Source organism: Zosterops lateralis (genome assembly GCF_965231275.1).
Source record: "Zosterops lateralis genome assembly, chromosome: 3".
NCBI lineage: Eukaryota > Metazoa > Chordata > Aves > Passeriformes > Zosteropidae > Zosterops > Zosterops lateralis.
This window is the reverse complement of record NC_139764.1, coordinates 18,797,626-18,813,690: the sequence shown is the minus strand read 5'-3', so window position 1 is coordinate 18,813,690 and position 16,065 is coordinate 18,797,626. Positions and strand designations below refer to the sequence as shown.

Sequence of the window (16,065 nt, the reverse complement as noted above, 5' to 3'; positions counted from 1 at the left end):
GCTGGTGAGATGCTGCTCCTGAGATGGGCTTGGAGCCCTCAGAAAAGCAAGGGTTCCTGTTTTCAGGGCAAGCTTTTGAGCCGTGTCTTGCTTGTTTGCTTTTCCTTTCTGAAAACAACTGAGGTATTGGAGGCAAGTCTGCTGCTTGACTCTCCTAAGGCGGTTTTATGGATTGCTTCATGAGTACAGGTAGAAGATTGCAGGTGAGATTTTTTTGCCCTCATATGAAATGGAGATATGATTTCAGCCAGCTTGTTAGTGTCCTGAGAAATGAAATAACCATAACTAAGGAACAATAATCATAACTAAGGAATAACTTGGAAATAAAGGCAAAGGCGCAACAACCAAATACAGCAAGAGAGCGTTCTTTCTTTTTTTCCAAATGAGTAGGTTAAAATGGATGCATCTGTCTGATGTTACTGGAAAACAAAAGGCATGTGTCCCCACAGGATGGACACTACAAGGACACTTAGAGCAATGTCTTGCCCTGTCAACGGTGTTTATGTCTGATCTGGGATTTCTCAGATCCATAAGTACCCAAAATGCATGTCTCTGATAAAATAAGTAGAAATTGTATAATTTCTACTATAATTTCCTTGTGCCAGAGGAGGCACAAGGACATGTGCTGTCTTTTAATTGTGTCTCTTGCTCAGAAGTAAATGCCAGTTACTTCTGAGTGGAAAGAAATTCAGTAGTGCATGTCCTGATCCAGTCTATTGGGCTACAAGCCTCTGTCTTGAACCTGTGTTGTGTGTGCAGGGTCCTAATCCAGTTAGAAATTCACTGGTTTAAATAAAGGTAATATTTTTTTGCCTTAGAAACCCAGTGTAGAAAAGTGGAGACTGTTGATAGGCCCCCTACTGAGTTGGGTGAAGAGCAGACAGTGGAGAACTCTGATCTGTAGAAAGATGTAGGTAAGTGAAGATCTTTGCATGTGAAATCACTCCCCAGCATGCAAGATAATGTCTTGGCTTCACTGAGATCAGTGGGAATCAGTCTGGATATCACTGTAGGTTCTGCACACTCGTGTGCTGCTCTTGCCAGTGACAGGAACCCCAGCAGAATCCTCACCATCGTGTTGGGTTTGATCTTTACAGGAAAGGTATCACTGCTGGTAATACTGTGGAATAAAAAATTACTGCCAAAGACACAGGATTTAAAACTTTCTGTTTTATATTTTGACCCTGTTACTCTGAGTAATACCAGTAGAGGAATTGAAACATCCTTAGGGCTTTTTGCGAAGGAGGGCAAGAATTTTGTCTGTTTCCCCATTTTTTTTCCCAGTTACAGGAAACTGGGGATCAAGGTTTTGGATGCTAACCCCAAGAGGCCTTGAAAAAGGAAAAACAGCAGTATCTAGCTTAGAAGAATATTTGTTTGTTTCTAAAGTTATGTGAACTCCTTGCCAGAAAGGAGCCATAAGAAATTCCAGGCAGTTATTCCTTAGTGACAGAAGTCTGTATTTAGGCTTCCGTTACTCTCCTTTATTTATAAAAAAACCTTTGAATATAATTTCCAAGATGTTCAACTATCAGAAATGAAGTGATAATGAGGACAGAGGGTAGGTCATGAGTCTGCAAATAAGTGTGAGATGGTGAGCTTAACCTACCAGGAGAAGGAAAAGTCAGTATAGCAACTGCATGAACACTTCAAAGCATGCACCTAGTTTGCTGCACTAACTTAATTATCCCTGCTATAGATATGTTTGACAAACATATCTATAGCCCAGATCCTGTTACTTCTCAGTGGGAAATATCAGAAGGCTTCTGTTTGGTTGCCAGTTGACTGAATCCTTCCTTCTACCTTCTTGCATTAGTCTTTTCAAGGACTTTTCCTACCTCTTTGCTGATCTGATGAACAGAGATTTGCTTCTTTTTTTTTTTTTTTTTTTTTAATTGGTAGAAAATATTGTAAGATGGAGAATGATGCAGACTGATGGGATGGGTGTAAAATGATTTTTAAGCAAGTCTGATGAGGATTTAATCCTATTTAAATCAAATACTGCCTGAACCAACCAAAAATAAGCCTTTATCACTCATGCTGAATCAACCGTATTCTGGTGTCAGCACTATTTCTCAGCAAGCATCTTGCTTCCTCTGTGTAATAGTACAGGGTGTTTTTGAGCATCCCAATGTTGTCAACTTTCTCCACAAAGTGTGATGTGAAATGTAAAGAGACAGGAGTACCCCAGCTCTTCCATCAGACAGAAATGCAAGCCAGTGCCCTGTTCTTTGACACTAAAACTTGGCCTGCTGTTGGGATTTAATAGGCAAAGACCATGGGGAACTTACCAGCTTTTTAGTCTTTCTGCCTCTGTAAAGTCTGTTACGCAGGAAGGTACAGGTTTTAAACGTCGTCATTTTTAATTCCTGTCCCTGGAGTCTGGCTGACAGATTGGGAGTGCGGAGGACGGGAGTGGGCTGAAAAGACAAGCTGAAAACACAGGATGTATACATACATTAAAATGGAGCAAAACAAAAATAAGCTAACTCAGGTGAACACAGATGGGATCTGTTTCAGGGCCACTTTTAACACCTGTTTTAGATGGCCTGTGGTGAAAATCATTAGCTTAAAAAGATGCTATTTATGTCTTCTCTGAACTGAGTTTACACAAACACCAACAGTTCTAACTGGAGAGAATGGAGATCAAATTTTGGGAGGTTTTTTTTTTTTTTTTTTTTTTTTTTTTTGGTCTGAACAGTAATATTTTCAATGCAAACCTTAAAAAGCCCCAACCAAATAAAAAAAACTTTGACAAATGTTTTTTGATATGCTGTTTATATTAGCTACAGCCCTTGATCAGAAGCCCATAGGCATTGATGTATGCAAAATAAGTTGTCTAACAAATATTTAAATTTCATCAATGTGGTTTCATAGATGTAAATCTGAAATCGATCCTCAGCCTTTTGAGGTGTTACTGTGGATTCCCACTTTTGTAGCAAAGACCAGAACTTGTTGACAGAAGCTTTCTGATTTGAGAGTGCAGGTTAACATAGGAATGTTTTATCAACTGACTTTGCTTTCCATGCTGATTTTGACAGGTCATGCTGAAAGTAAGATGTTGAGCTTTCCAAATATTTCTCCTCCATGCTGGCATTTGAATTTTGTTATGAAACACTCCTTCTGTGATAATTTCTGCATGCTTGTCTCTTTTGGAGTAAGGCATTGACTTTTCCCTATTTCTACAAAACTCTTCTCGGTTTTATCTTTGTTTCATCTATCCTCATGTTTTTTATTTTTTCTTGATGATTGTTAAATCTACTTTTTCCTTGTGTCAAGATTTTGAGATGAGGCATTTATTGCTTGATAATTGACTACATTCCTACTGTAACTGAAAGGAGGACTGCATCTTGCATGAAGTATTACTTTCACATGTAGTAGTAGTTAGAATAACATAGGTGCATACATGGTAAACTGTTACTTTTATACACAGAATGTCTGAAAATGTGTATTAAAAGCAATCAGTGCATAGGAAATTAAGGAAAAACTATTCCTTTAATTCACTTATGCATCTCTCCATGCCAGCTGCAAGAGAATTGTGCTCAGTTGTGCTCATTGGAGGTAGTGCTGCAGTCTAATGGAAAGAACAAATGGCCAGGAGTAGCTTCCATTTTGGCTCTTCCCATTCTGCACACCTTTGTAAAGTATTTTGAGATTTCTAGATGATAAGAAGAGCTAAATATTATTTAAGCCTGCTTACTTAGATAGTAGGCTTTAGTCTGTATTATTTTTGGTTTGTATACTGCATGGATAGAGTGTGAAATGCTAGGAGAGTCTTTTGTTTGTGCATACTGCACTTCCCTTACGCCTCTCTTTTTCTGGCTTAATTTTATTGGGTGGTAAAATACAGTAGTTACTTGAGCAGTGAAGAGGTGCATAAATAGAAAACATATTGAACCATGAACAAGAACTGTTTTTTGGATGCCTCTGGAAGAGCAATGACCCTCTTGGTGTGTTACTGTGAGGAAGTGACAGGTGCATGCTGTCCCGTGATTGTCCGTGTAGCTGGTACTTCTTCAGTGTCCAGCAGCGTGCTCCCTATCCTGTTTTGCTAAAAGGCCACTTATCTAAACAGTGACAGGAGATCAAAGAGTAGTCTCAGAGCCCCATGGATGACAGATCTGTATTTATGACTTTAATAGTTTATGTGCAGCTCAAAATCATAACCTATAGGACAGGACTTCCAAACTTCCACCATCATAGAGGGATTTTCCTGCTGTGCAGTGTTATGGCTGCAGCAGACCTATTTTCTGTCTGGACTATGCACAGAAGACCTGTACAGCAGCTCAGGTAGCACGGGCTACCCAAATACTCAGTTTGCCCTTCCCTCTGGGATGAGGGCAGCAGGCTGGATTTTTCCATATCGGCATGTAATAGCTCACTTAGTACAAGAAACATGCAATGTAGCTGGAGAACCTTGTTCTGAGTAATCATCTGTAACTGCAAGTGAAGATTTCTAAAAGCAGATCAGTAATCTGGAAAAATTGTATGTATTTTGTTAAAGGAAGTCTCTGAGCCACAAATAGATGGATGTTGGGAAGAGCAGTCTGGGGAATTGTCACTATACGCCTGCTCCATGACCTTCACTAAGCATCTGCTGTTTGCCAGGGGCCTGGACAAGCCAATCAGCCTAAGTAGCCCTTTGGTTTCACCTGCTGGGGCCATTCTAGGTGCAGCAGGGCACAGATGACTGTGAATATATCTGTGTGTGTATGTGCAGGGATGGCTGAGTGGACATTCACTGGGGAGTATACAGCAGTGGGCACATAACTGCAGCACATCATAATCCCTTTTATGATACCTCCTCTCATTTTCGTGCTTTTTTTTTCAATGCTCTTGACTACTTAAAGACCAGCATATTCAACAAACTCAATTACCCTTTGTTCTTTGTGTGCCTTCTAGAGTGAGAACCTAAACTCCTGCAATTCTAGCCCTGTGTTTGCAATTCAGTGTTATGATTACCAGAATGCTATGGACTTTTTATATTATTATTGTTATTATTTTGTTTATTTTACTTCTTGGTTAAGAAGATGTAAAAATAAGGCCAGGCTGTGGCAAAAAGAGATGGTCTAAAACTGATGCTAAATAAATAGTCTCTTACCACATCAGAAATAGAGCCAGGACCCTTGCAGAGCAGTTTTTAATGTCTTACAAAGGGAGGGATGAAACTTCCCTTCAGTGTGGAATGTGAACATTGCCTTTGTGAATGGCAGAATACGATATTATCCTGTGGCACAGTGATGTCACCTGCTCATTTTTAAGGGACTGTCCCACCTCTGAAGCCTAGGGGCTTCTGTAAAATATTATTTAGTTAATTCAAACCCATACTTGTCTGCAAAATATCCTTGTCTAGAGTTTCTACAAAGTCTATAGAGGCTTCATGCATGATGATTTTTTTTTCATCAAGCACCTGCTTTCTTTGCCTAGCTCAGTTATGCAGCAAGGTTGTTTTTACAGTATTAAGAAGTGAGCAATATATTCCATATGCCACCAAGCTTTGTAAAGAATCCTGCTGATGACAATTTCACAGCTGCTGAGAAATAGGCCAAGCCTTCCCTATAAAGTGACAGTAAGGAAAAGAATATCTATTCCATTTGTATTGGCCATGCATCCTCCCCAACTTTTTCCCACTTGAAGGAAAATGTTAGCCCTTCCGAACTATGGAACAACAGATGGTGACAGAAACCAATTTCTACTGCAAAACCATTTGGTCAGGAAGTATCAAAAAATGTTTTGGAATTGTGAAAATGAATTCTTGGCTGCAGGGCTACCAGCAGCCTACCAGAAATGAGACATGAAGCAACTGCTTAACAAACCCAAGAGCCTGCTTAGCCCTGAGAGAAATGGCTTTGGTCAGACATCTTGGAAATTAAGAACTTTATATATGTGGGGTCTGGACTTCAGAAGTGTTCTGAGTATTATGGCTGTTATATGGATAGGTTCTTAATTTCTGGTCACTGGTTGCTTGACCAGCTACCAAGAAAGTAGCCTTCAAAATATGCAGAATGACCTCCAGCTGAGACAAGCTTAATATAGCTCCTCCTGGCCTAGTCAGGTGGAACCTTCCCTTTTGGCTCAGCCGATTTGCTGCCCACAGACCATGAAAGTCCCAGGGATCTGGTAACATACAGGGACACAGAATTAATGCAGAAACAGCTCAGGCCACTCTCCTCCCAGGCTGTGCTTAGTAGGTTGTGTGTTTCAGCAAGTTGCTGGATGCAGCAGGTTCCTTTGGCCATTCCTGTACCTTACCAAACGCATCTCCTCGGAGAGCAGTTTGAGGAAGAGGATTTGTTTGTTTTTTGGAAGTGTACCATAGTTGTCTGTCTGTGCCATTAACTCTCTGAAATAAACAGCAACATGTTTTTTCCCCTCAGAATTTCCATAGTGAGTCTTAGCCATTCCTATAGAAAATGCCTTGAGAGAAGTCCCCATACATGCAGAACAGAAACGATAGCAGCTGAGCCATCTTGTTTTATCTATTCTGTTATAAACGTATACCAAATTGTACGATAATGTCATGTCACCAGAAACACAGAGCAGATGGAAGTATCTTTCCACATATTGACTCATGTTAGTCTGATAAAAGGAATTTGTTTCTCTCCTTCTGTCAAGCCTGCTAGCCTCTGGCAAGGGATGCGAGCCTCAGTGAGGAGAGCTTTACCAATAGTGTTCAAGTGACCATCTGATTAAAATATACTATCATTGACCAGTATAGTTAGCCTGCACTAACCACTGTTTGGAGTAGCCAGCTCTATTTCTTATGTCTGTGTAAGGTAAATTAGACCAGGTAGTGTTGTTCCAGGTTGAGGAGACCTTGGGGAGTTAACCCTTGAGGAAGTAGATACTCGGATTTTGTAACGATCCTTTCAAAGCTGCAATATTGGGCCCTTTGGAGACTAATCGCAATAAAGCAAGTGCCAGGTCTCTGAACTCTACATTATTATAGAAAAGTGACACCCCCTGAACATGGATTGCAGATGCTGTGCATTAGCTACCAAAAATATGATTGCAAAACACCAGGAAAATCTTGAGAAATAAAATAACTACAGTTGTGCCATGAGCATCTGAAAAGCAGATACCCTCCGTGTTTCTGTTTATGGTGAGTGGTGTTTGACTTGATGAGAGCACAGTTCTCAGATTGAAACACGTGAAGCTGAAGTCAAAAGGGAGTCAGTGTAATCATTAACTGACTCACCTTCTAGATGTGACAAGTAATGAACCATTCTAAACTTGCCTGGAGCTTTCTTTGGGACAATACCCTCAGGGGAAACCCTCTTAAGCTCAAGTGAAGCGTTATCAAATGGGCCCTCTATTTTCCTCTTTTCTGTCTTGTCTCTTAACCACCTGAGGACATATAACTGCTGATCTCAGCATCCCAGCCAACATTTGCATCTTGGGGCTCAAGCACAGGATAGTAAAATCCCCAACACAGCCGTTTTTACAAAAATTGCATATGCTTTTTGTTTGTTTCTTTTTTTCTTATTAGCCTGCTCCCACAATGGGGAAGTGTTTTAACTGCCCGTGCAGGGATTTTCATGTTAGCAAACCTCTTTAACCAGCATTTGGCTCTTTCCACTTTCTTACTTTGATTTGGATGACTGCCTGAAGCACCTGCTAATGGCCCGAAGCCTTGGAGCCGAAATTTGCAGTTTGTGTCCCACGCTCCCTCTGTTTTGTTACCTGCCTTCTGGAGCACCTGCTCCGTGGTCTGGGCTCAAGAGCCTGCTTTCTACCTGCTGACAGCAGCACTCCTCACAACTCTGCCTCTTCTCAGCTTTGTCCTGCACTTTGTCCTGCTCTCTGCAGCCTTTGCTTCAGCTTTGCCCGTGTCTTCAAGGTAACATCAACACGCCCTGCATGTTCTAGTGCTTGAGGGAAGAATGGTGTTCCCCCTGGTATTTAGGAGCAAAGGTGATGCCCAAGTAAATTGTGGTCCTCCTAAAACCTTTGCTATGGCCTTCACCAGCAGAGTTTTTTTGGTTTTTAAAAATAGGTTTTATAGGGAAATTGTGAACTAGGCCAGCTGGCTGAAATCAGCTTGTAGGTCAGCAGAGGTCAGATGCCACATGGCAATTCTGTGTTCAGGAAACATAGGAAAAAATGTGCCCACTTAACAGAGAGGGACAGAAAGAAACTCAGAGAATGTGAGGAGCACTCCTCCCCTTCTCCTGCTCCCGGTGCCTTTTGAGGATCCACATGCTTTTCTATGAGGTTTCTTCTTATGCCTACACATAGGGAAGGCTGTGAGAAGTAGTTCTTTAGGCTGTGTGAGATAATCCTCCTCCTTGTTCAAGGGACAAAGCTAATGGAGGTTTTCGGGGGTAGCAACTTCAAAAAGGGAGTTTTCTTTTCCATTCTACTTTGGGAAGGATTTGTTTTTTCTCAGAGTCTTTGGTCTGTGCCAAGGGTATTGTTTACATGGACCTTCCCTTTCCAAAAAGGTGGTTTTATTTCTGTGTTAGAAGGATGCTGTTGACAGCAACAGAAGAACTCAAGTATTGGCTTCCTGCTGGTCCCCTTGCTGACAGCGTCATCCTCTTCCCCAGTGAGCTGTATTCCTTAATACAGCCACACTGTGCCCCCCACCAACCACCTTCCACATTGGTGCTGTGTGGGGTTTTCCCCAGGAACCATCTCCCTGAATGCCTGGGCTGCACACTGAGGCTTGTTCATACCAGAGACATCTGCTCTTGCAGAACTGGGCAGGGCAAGGATTGATTTTTTTTTTTTTTTTTTTCCTTCTTGCTTTCCTTTGGTTGCCTCAAAATAACCCTAATTAATTTTGTGGAGAGTTTAGTGTGCTCCCATCATGGGATTGCTCTTTGTGCGGATCTCTTGCATGCTATATTTAGGTATGGTTTTTGGAACACCATGTGACCCGAATCAGATAACTTCTGAACTACTAATCATGTCTTTGACACTGACTCCCTCCGTGGCTTTGGGGCATTTTACACTTGTTTTCTTACATACAGAGTGAAAACAGATATACTCATCTGCCTTGTAAGAGCTTCTGCCAGGGTTGACAAATACTTAAGACGTTGGTTTAAACTAAATTTGATTTTATTGTGTCTACTGTAATCTTAGTTTTATTGTTTCTTAGATGTTTACCTTTCTAAAATGATTTTTTACCATCTCAGTTTGCCTTAATGGATGCCCCTATGTCACTATTTTAAAAGAAATCAGTTTCTTCCGTGTTGTAGATGAAAATAGGGCAGGAAAAAAAAAGGTAAATGTCCTCATTTCCTGCCCCACACAAATTTTCTTCCTATGTTTACTAGTTGATTGATCCGTGGAGATGAAAAGCCCAAAACATTGACCTGAACTATTTCCCCTTGTGCTAGCTACATCCGTTTTTCAACACGGGAAGTTACTTATCTGCTTGGTTTTTTCTTGATTTTTCGAGCTGTGCAGCCTGACTTGTATCCTGTCCTCTTGCACTGCTTGAGGCCACTCCAGCCCTGGAGGAGGCTGAGCTCCCTTTGGCTCCACATGCAGCATGGCTGGGGTTTGGAGCCTGTGGTCCTTTTCAAGGCATCATCTCTTTGTTGTTCATGTCCATAATTGCTGCTTTCTGTGTCTTGGCTACTTCTGCAGGGAGCTGGAGTACTGGGATTTCTTCTGGCTTCACTCTTTTTTTGCCCTAACCCTTTAGGACCTTTCCATAGGCAAATGGATCAAAAGACTTGTTTGGCCTTTCAGTGGTAGGAAAGGAGCTCAGTTTTACCAGGTAGCTAGTCAGACAAAGAAGAGGAGAAATTATGGCAATATTTCCCATCCTTTAGGAAGTAGTGAACAGAGAGTAAGAGGATTCTTCCTTATTTAAGTCAAATTTATTGTCTAATTATAAACAGTAGCTCCCCCCGCCCCCTTTTTAAAATGCCTTCAGAATTAAATCCTTTGCCTTTGCTTATTCTTTCCCTCCTACAATGGCAATGAAAATCAAAATAATACATAAACTGAAAATTCAGCTTTGAGAAAAAGGCTGATAATGAAATATCTGCCAAAGACTCTGCAATATGTGTCTGTCAGAGAGAAAAAGCAAACATTCTTATATTTGAATCTCTGAAATGTAACTGCACCAGACTAGTTGGGGAAAATTTGTTTGAAGATGTATTACGTTCCACGATCAAATGGAAAAAATGGCACCTGTCATCATATTTAGAAAACAGCTGGGTAACATGGCCAAGTGCCATAGTCTCTTTTCACATGGCCTTTATGCTGAAACCATCCAAGCTCCATTCTCAGCAACTGGAGAAACCCTGTGCCTTTAAATGGTTACAGAAACATCTACTTAGGGGCCAGCTCTTATTGCAGCAAAGCCTGCTTCTGATGCTTCTAATTAGCAGTTAATGGATTATACTTTACTTTTATAACCAACCCAGCAGGCACTCTTCTATAGTATTTTTCAGCTATTTTTGGTAGAAGATATATGCAATTGCGCTGCTCTTCATGCTTTCATTTTGAGCATGCAGAAAATATTAGAAATAAAGCACTATCTGAGATTATTTTACCACTCGAATGCTTAATTTAAGTCCGATTATGCATTTCCTAAATGTATTTTCTTTCATCTAATATCTTAGAAAACTGTAATGGGTTAATTGCCCTATCTGATCTAGACTTTGATGCAGAATCTCCTAAATACATACTTATTGTTAATTAAAATATTTATACGCCCAGTGAAAAGCCTGATTTTTTAGGCTTGCGAACGCAGCTCCAATGTGTATTCATTTAAGAAAAAGTGTTCTTCTAGGTGAGTCCTGTATGGGTATCTTCAGAAGTTTAGATGGGCTTGTAGAAACTAATGATTTTTATCCTTGCTTGGAATTAAAATAGCAATGAGGTTGGTAGCATTAAAGATTTGCAGTGCTACGTGTGTGTGTACACCCATACATGTGGATATATATGTGTATATATTGTATATACACAATATCCACAGTATGTGTACCAACGTGGGCATGTGAATATAAATCTATGTTTAATAAAGAAGTAAATTTTCATAGGTTTTGATTGGAAGTTTATACTATTTCCCCTCAGGGAATTAATTTGGTGTCAGTTTGTAGCAGGAAACCTGGTTTGCTGAGACTGTCTTAGAACCTGCTCTGTTCACTCAGGCCACACTTCCAGCAGGACAAGGTGGAACGTTGGTTAAACTGGAACAGGAGAGGGAGCTCTCACAGCACCGGCCAGGAAAGGGGAGGATGAGGTACCTAAGTCTAGGAAAAAGGGGGCAGAGGCCACCAGTGCAGGTGAGATGCACCATTACTGTGTTCCTAATTACTGTTATCCCTTAACCAAAGTGGTTTCTCCATCCCTTACTTCTGTACAAAAAAAAAAAGGGAATTGGCTTGAAAAGACAAGAAATGGCTTAAGAGAGAAGCAGTTCCATGTTAGTTGATGAGAAGCTCAGTTAAACCCATCAGTGTGCTCTTGCATCCCAGAAAGCCAACCATATCCTGGGCTACAACAGAAGCAGCATGGTGAGCAGGTTGGGGGAGAGGATTCTCCCCTCTCCTCTGCTCTGGTGAGACTCCACCTGGAGTGCTGTGTCCAGCTATGGAGTCCCCAGCACAGGAAGAATGTAGACCCATTGGAGTGAGTCTGGAGGAGGCCGCAAAGATTCTCAGAGGGTTGGAGCACTTCTCCTATGCAGAGAGAAGTTGGAGTTGTTCAGCCTGGAGAAGAGAAGGCCCTGAGGAGATTTTAGTCTCCGGTACCTAAAGGTGACTTGTAAGAACAAATGGGCACACACTTTTTAGCACGGTGTAATGACAGGACAAGGGAAAATGGCTTTGAACTGACAGAGGGCAGGTTAAGATGAGGTATTAGGGAGAAATTTTTTTACTGTGAGGATGGTGAGACACTGGAACAGGTTTCCAAGAGAAACTGGATACGTCAGCCCTGGCAGTTTTCAGGGCCAGGTTGGATGGTGCTTAGGGCAACCTGGTCTAGTGGAAGCTGTCCCTGCCCATTGGAATGGGATTGGAACTAGATGACCATTAGGGTCCCTTCCAACCCAAACCATTCCATTATTTTATGGTATTATGACTTGCAGCAAAGGAAATGCCACCTGCAACACTCCTGCTTTGAAAGCACTGCACTTGCTGGATACAAGACTGTAGAGCACTAAATTGGTATGGTCATGTTGTTGAATGAGGTGAATTTCAAAAGATTGTCTAGAAAAAAATCATTTTTACACTATTATTTTTACAGAGCAAAGTCTAAAAAGAAAAGGAAAGGAAGGAAAAGGAAAGGATGGATAGTGGTTATGATGTGAAATAGCTCCCTGACTGTGATGAGACATGGACAACTTACTTTTGGTCCTCATTTTTGGGGAGGATGGGTTTGGGCTTTTCCTCTGTCATGTAACATCCCAGTGGAGTAGGAGGAGGAGGCTGGCTGTGCAGGGGACGAAGAGCTGTTGCTTCTCTGCCCCTTGCAGTGCTTGTCTGTGCTGTAGGTGGGGAACAGGGCCAGTCCCACCTTCTTCCTGGAGCAGGTCCTCACTGTTTAGTTCATGTTCCTTTCCATTTTCTTTGGAGCAGTGCAGCAGGAGACTACCCTGTTCTTTAATCAAAGCCATAGTTGAGCCTCTTGGCAGTTGTTTCATGTTTGCTCACTTGTAATCAGCAGAAGCTATTCTGACATGCTCAAACGTGCTGTTATGTTTCCTTTAAGAAATAATAAAATTTAATCTTTTTTCTTTTCCTCTTAAAAGAGGTCCCTCTCCCTTAGCTCTGCTTTCTCCCTAAACTTCTGCAAAGGTAAAGTCCATCTTTGTGCCTGTACTGTCTTGTCATAGTGCACTGTAAATGGTGTACGAGGCTGCAGGATTTGCCTTTTCTCAGCCTCTGTCTGAAGTGTCGGTCAAAGCACGTGGCTCCTTAGAGCTGCATTTCTGACCTCCATGTCACAGTGGTGAAGACAAGTCTGAGATATCTCAAGTTCAGTGACAGCATCCCAAGATCTCCATCAGCCAGAGCTCTGGGATTGCCCTTCCAAGTTTAGTCTCTCAGCAGTTTTGTGCCAGGCAAGCCAAGCTTTGCAGTAGTTGAGGTTATTGAGGAGAACTTGATCCAGAAGAGTAAGGCTCCCTCAAGCAGAGTTTGGTTTGAGTTCTCAGAAGGTCAGCGTGGGAAGCTCCCCATAAAAGCTGAACTTTGATGTTGTCAGCCAAGACAGATTCAGAAGATTTGGGAACATTTTTTTTTCCTCTTTATAATTATGTGAAACGCGGGAGACCTGTGAATAGGGTATTTTTAGATTGTACTTTCAAATATACAGTATCATAGTATGACAGCAAATTAAAATTCTTATCAAATCCTTTTTTTTTTTTTTTAAGAAATGTAATGTAACTCATAGTGGAAAGTTTGATAAAGAGCAGTGTGCTGCTTGGCACAGGAATTCTGCTCTTGTTACTAAATGAAACATCATTGGTTGCCCTCATTTAGATGAATACTTTTGGAAATTCTTTTCTTTAAGGCTAGTGGATTTGACTTCTAATTTTAACTCCTATGGTTTATAATTAGAAACATTTCCAAACTTGTTTACAAACACCTGCACTTGACAGTATGTGTCTGCAATTTTAGAAGGACTCACTTGTCACTTCCAGTGGGGGTTGAGAGGGCATCTGAGTTCTTTGTGTTTGTACAGTTAGTTTTGGGACACTGGAACAAAAGTGCGTTTTTTAAAATAAGGGTGTGAGAATGCGATGTTTTGTGAGGGTGTTGCCTGCACCTAATCAGCAAAAAGATTCTTATTGGATAGTTGTGGATTATTTCAAAGTCTGTAGGATTGACTGTTAGTGGTCATTTGGAGTAAGATCTGAACTGGCACCCAAAGGAGAAATGCCAAGAGCTAATTTTAGCAGTTGAGCCTCTCAGTTGGAAAGGATGCTTTACAGGTTTTCTGTTTTTATCTGTACTTAAGACATATTACTTTCTTGTCAGCTGTCCTTAGGAAGTTATTCAGAAAGATTTTTAAATGACTTTTGAAAAAATGAGTCTGTTGTTATTTCATATGAATTTGGAAGTGAGTTGCTGAGTGTACAGTGAATGGTGGAGCATGGTTCCCCTTGCTCCTGAGTGGGATGTGTGTCTTAAACAAGTCTGTATGCAACTTGTTTGCAGTGTGGTGAATATCATACTGTGTTACTCACTGGTCAAATGTATAATCACATTAAAAGGAATCAAAATACTTTACCAAAATTAAAAAAAAAAATCCTTTTGGTGCTTTACATCTGACTTTTAGCTGCATCACATAGGTTAACAATGTTGCTTATCAATTTCTAGTGTAATGGGAAAGATTATTGTTGCTAAAAGTTGATGCTGCATGGGAAGGTGTCAGGAAGAACCCTCCAAATATGCTTCAAGGGTACAGCTGAACCAGAAGTAGTCAAAGCAGACTTAAGCAGTAGTGGCATAAGGTGTCCTATTGATTGCTTAATGCTCATGTTGTTCCTAATTAGTATTAAAAACTCTGGTTAATTAAACCAGCCTGTTTGGCTGTTATGTCCTCTACCAGGAACCATGGTCTTAGAGAAACTGCAGCATAGAAGAGGATAAGGAAGCCACGAAGTGGAATGTTTTAATATTCTGCTGTTTTGGCATCCATAAAAGCATGGACCTGGATCCATTTGAAGAATCCACACTGATGTCAAAGGATCATGTCCTCAGAGGCACTTACTCTCTATCAAATTCACTGGAAGTGGATATAAGTGGAATTAGGCACCTAAATACCTTTGTGTATGCTTGTTCTCTGAAGGCAAACCTGCTGTGTGCAGCCTGTATGTTGTGCTTGACCCCTCTGCAGAGCACACAACAAACACCCACTGGGGGCTCTTCCAGAGCAATTGCTCAAAAGTAAACAAACAGATAATTACATAAAGCTTTTGGAGTATGATGCACAGGTCTGAAGCATTAGGTTTTGCCTTCTGTAAACCAGCTGTGCCTCATATCTGAGTTTCTGAATTCCTTTAAGGAAGTACAGTTTTAACAAGCATTTGCTTTCCGTTGCAAACAGACTTTAAAAAAATTTACTTTTGAAACAAGTAGGCTAGCTAAAATTATAATGTTACTTAGATACTGCACAGCATAATTTCTTAGCAAGTATAGCTGCAATTAATAAATTGTGTTGTAACCATATTAGGCTGTTACTGTGTTTGAAAATAGCTTCAAACACAGCTTACAAGCTCGGGTGTTGTCAGGGTCCCAGTTCATCAGAGTTAGAAATACACGACATTTTAGAAATGCCTCATGATTCAAATATGACCATAGAAGTTAGACTTAAGTGGAATTTAATACCACTTCTTGCTTAACTAGAAATTTCTCTTTTTATGATGAATTCTCTCTGGAAATAGCACTTTCACAACTGATGTACTGAGAGAAATGCCAGTGTTTTCAGTTTTCTTCTATTTCAGTTTGCTCGTGTCTGCTCTGTGCCCACTTTCTTAAGTGTTAATATGTAAAAACGTTTCCAAAATGTTAGAGGAGGCTTGAAAGAAGAACTGTGCAAGTGTTTAAAGATCCAGTGATGCAGGCAACGCCTTGGAAATGGGCAAAAACCTCTTTGATATCAGAAGTCTTGATTGACCATGAAGTTAGTGAGAAGATTTCTCAGATGTGCCTGATAAGAAAGACAGACCTCCATGGAATATTTGTAGAGTTATTGAACCTGCATGGGCCTTACCAGTTTTTCAGTGTGAACATTTGGTGTACACGTGGAGAGATCTGTTCTCAGGATAATCTGCCTCGTTGCTATCGGGAAACTACGTGGAAAAGTCTTTCTTTGGGTGCATTTAAAATTATACTATCTCCCTCAGGAATTGGTAATTAAAGTAAACACAGGAGTCATGAAAAGAAGGAAAATGAGCTTCAGAGTTCTCCTTTGGTTCTTCTTGTAAAAAATAACTCTTAGTTCAGGTAAAATTACTGTTCCTCACTAAGAGTCCCATGGTATGATTGAATATTTTGAGCCACAGCATGCACGGTGGGCCAGAATGATCTGAGAATTGAATAATATGCAGGTAAGTGGGCATATGAAGGTATATCATATACCATCACGTAT

General features: G+C 40.8%; 1 protein-coding gene across 39 annotated transcripts in view; it reads left to right on the top strand.

Annotated features, from left to right (window-relative positions):
- ESRRG (estrogen related receptor gamma) overlaps positions 1–16,065 on the top strand; it is a 393,084-nt gene that overhangs the window by 36,291 nt on the left and 340,728 nt on the right. The gene's annotated exons all lie outside the window — the stretch shown is intronic.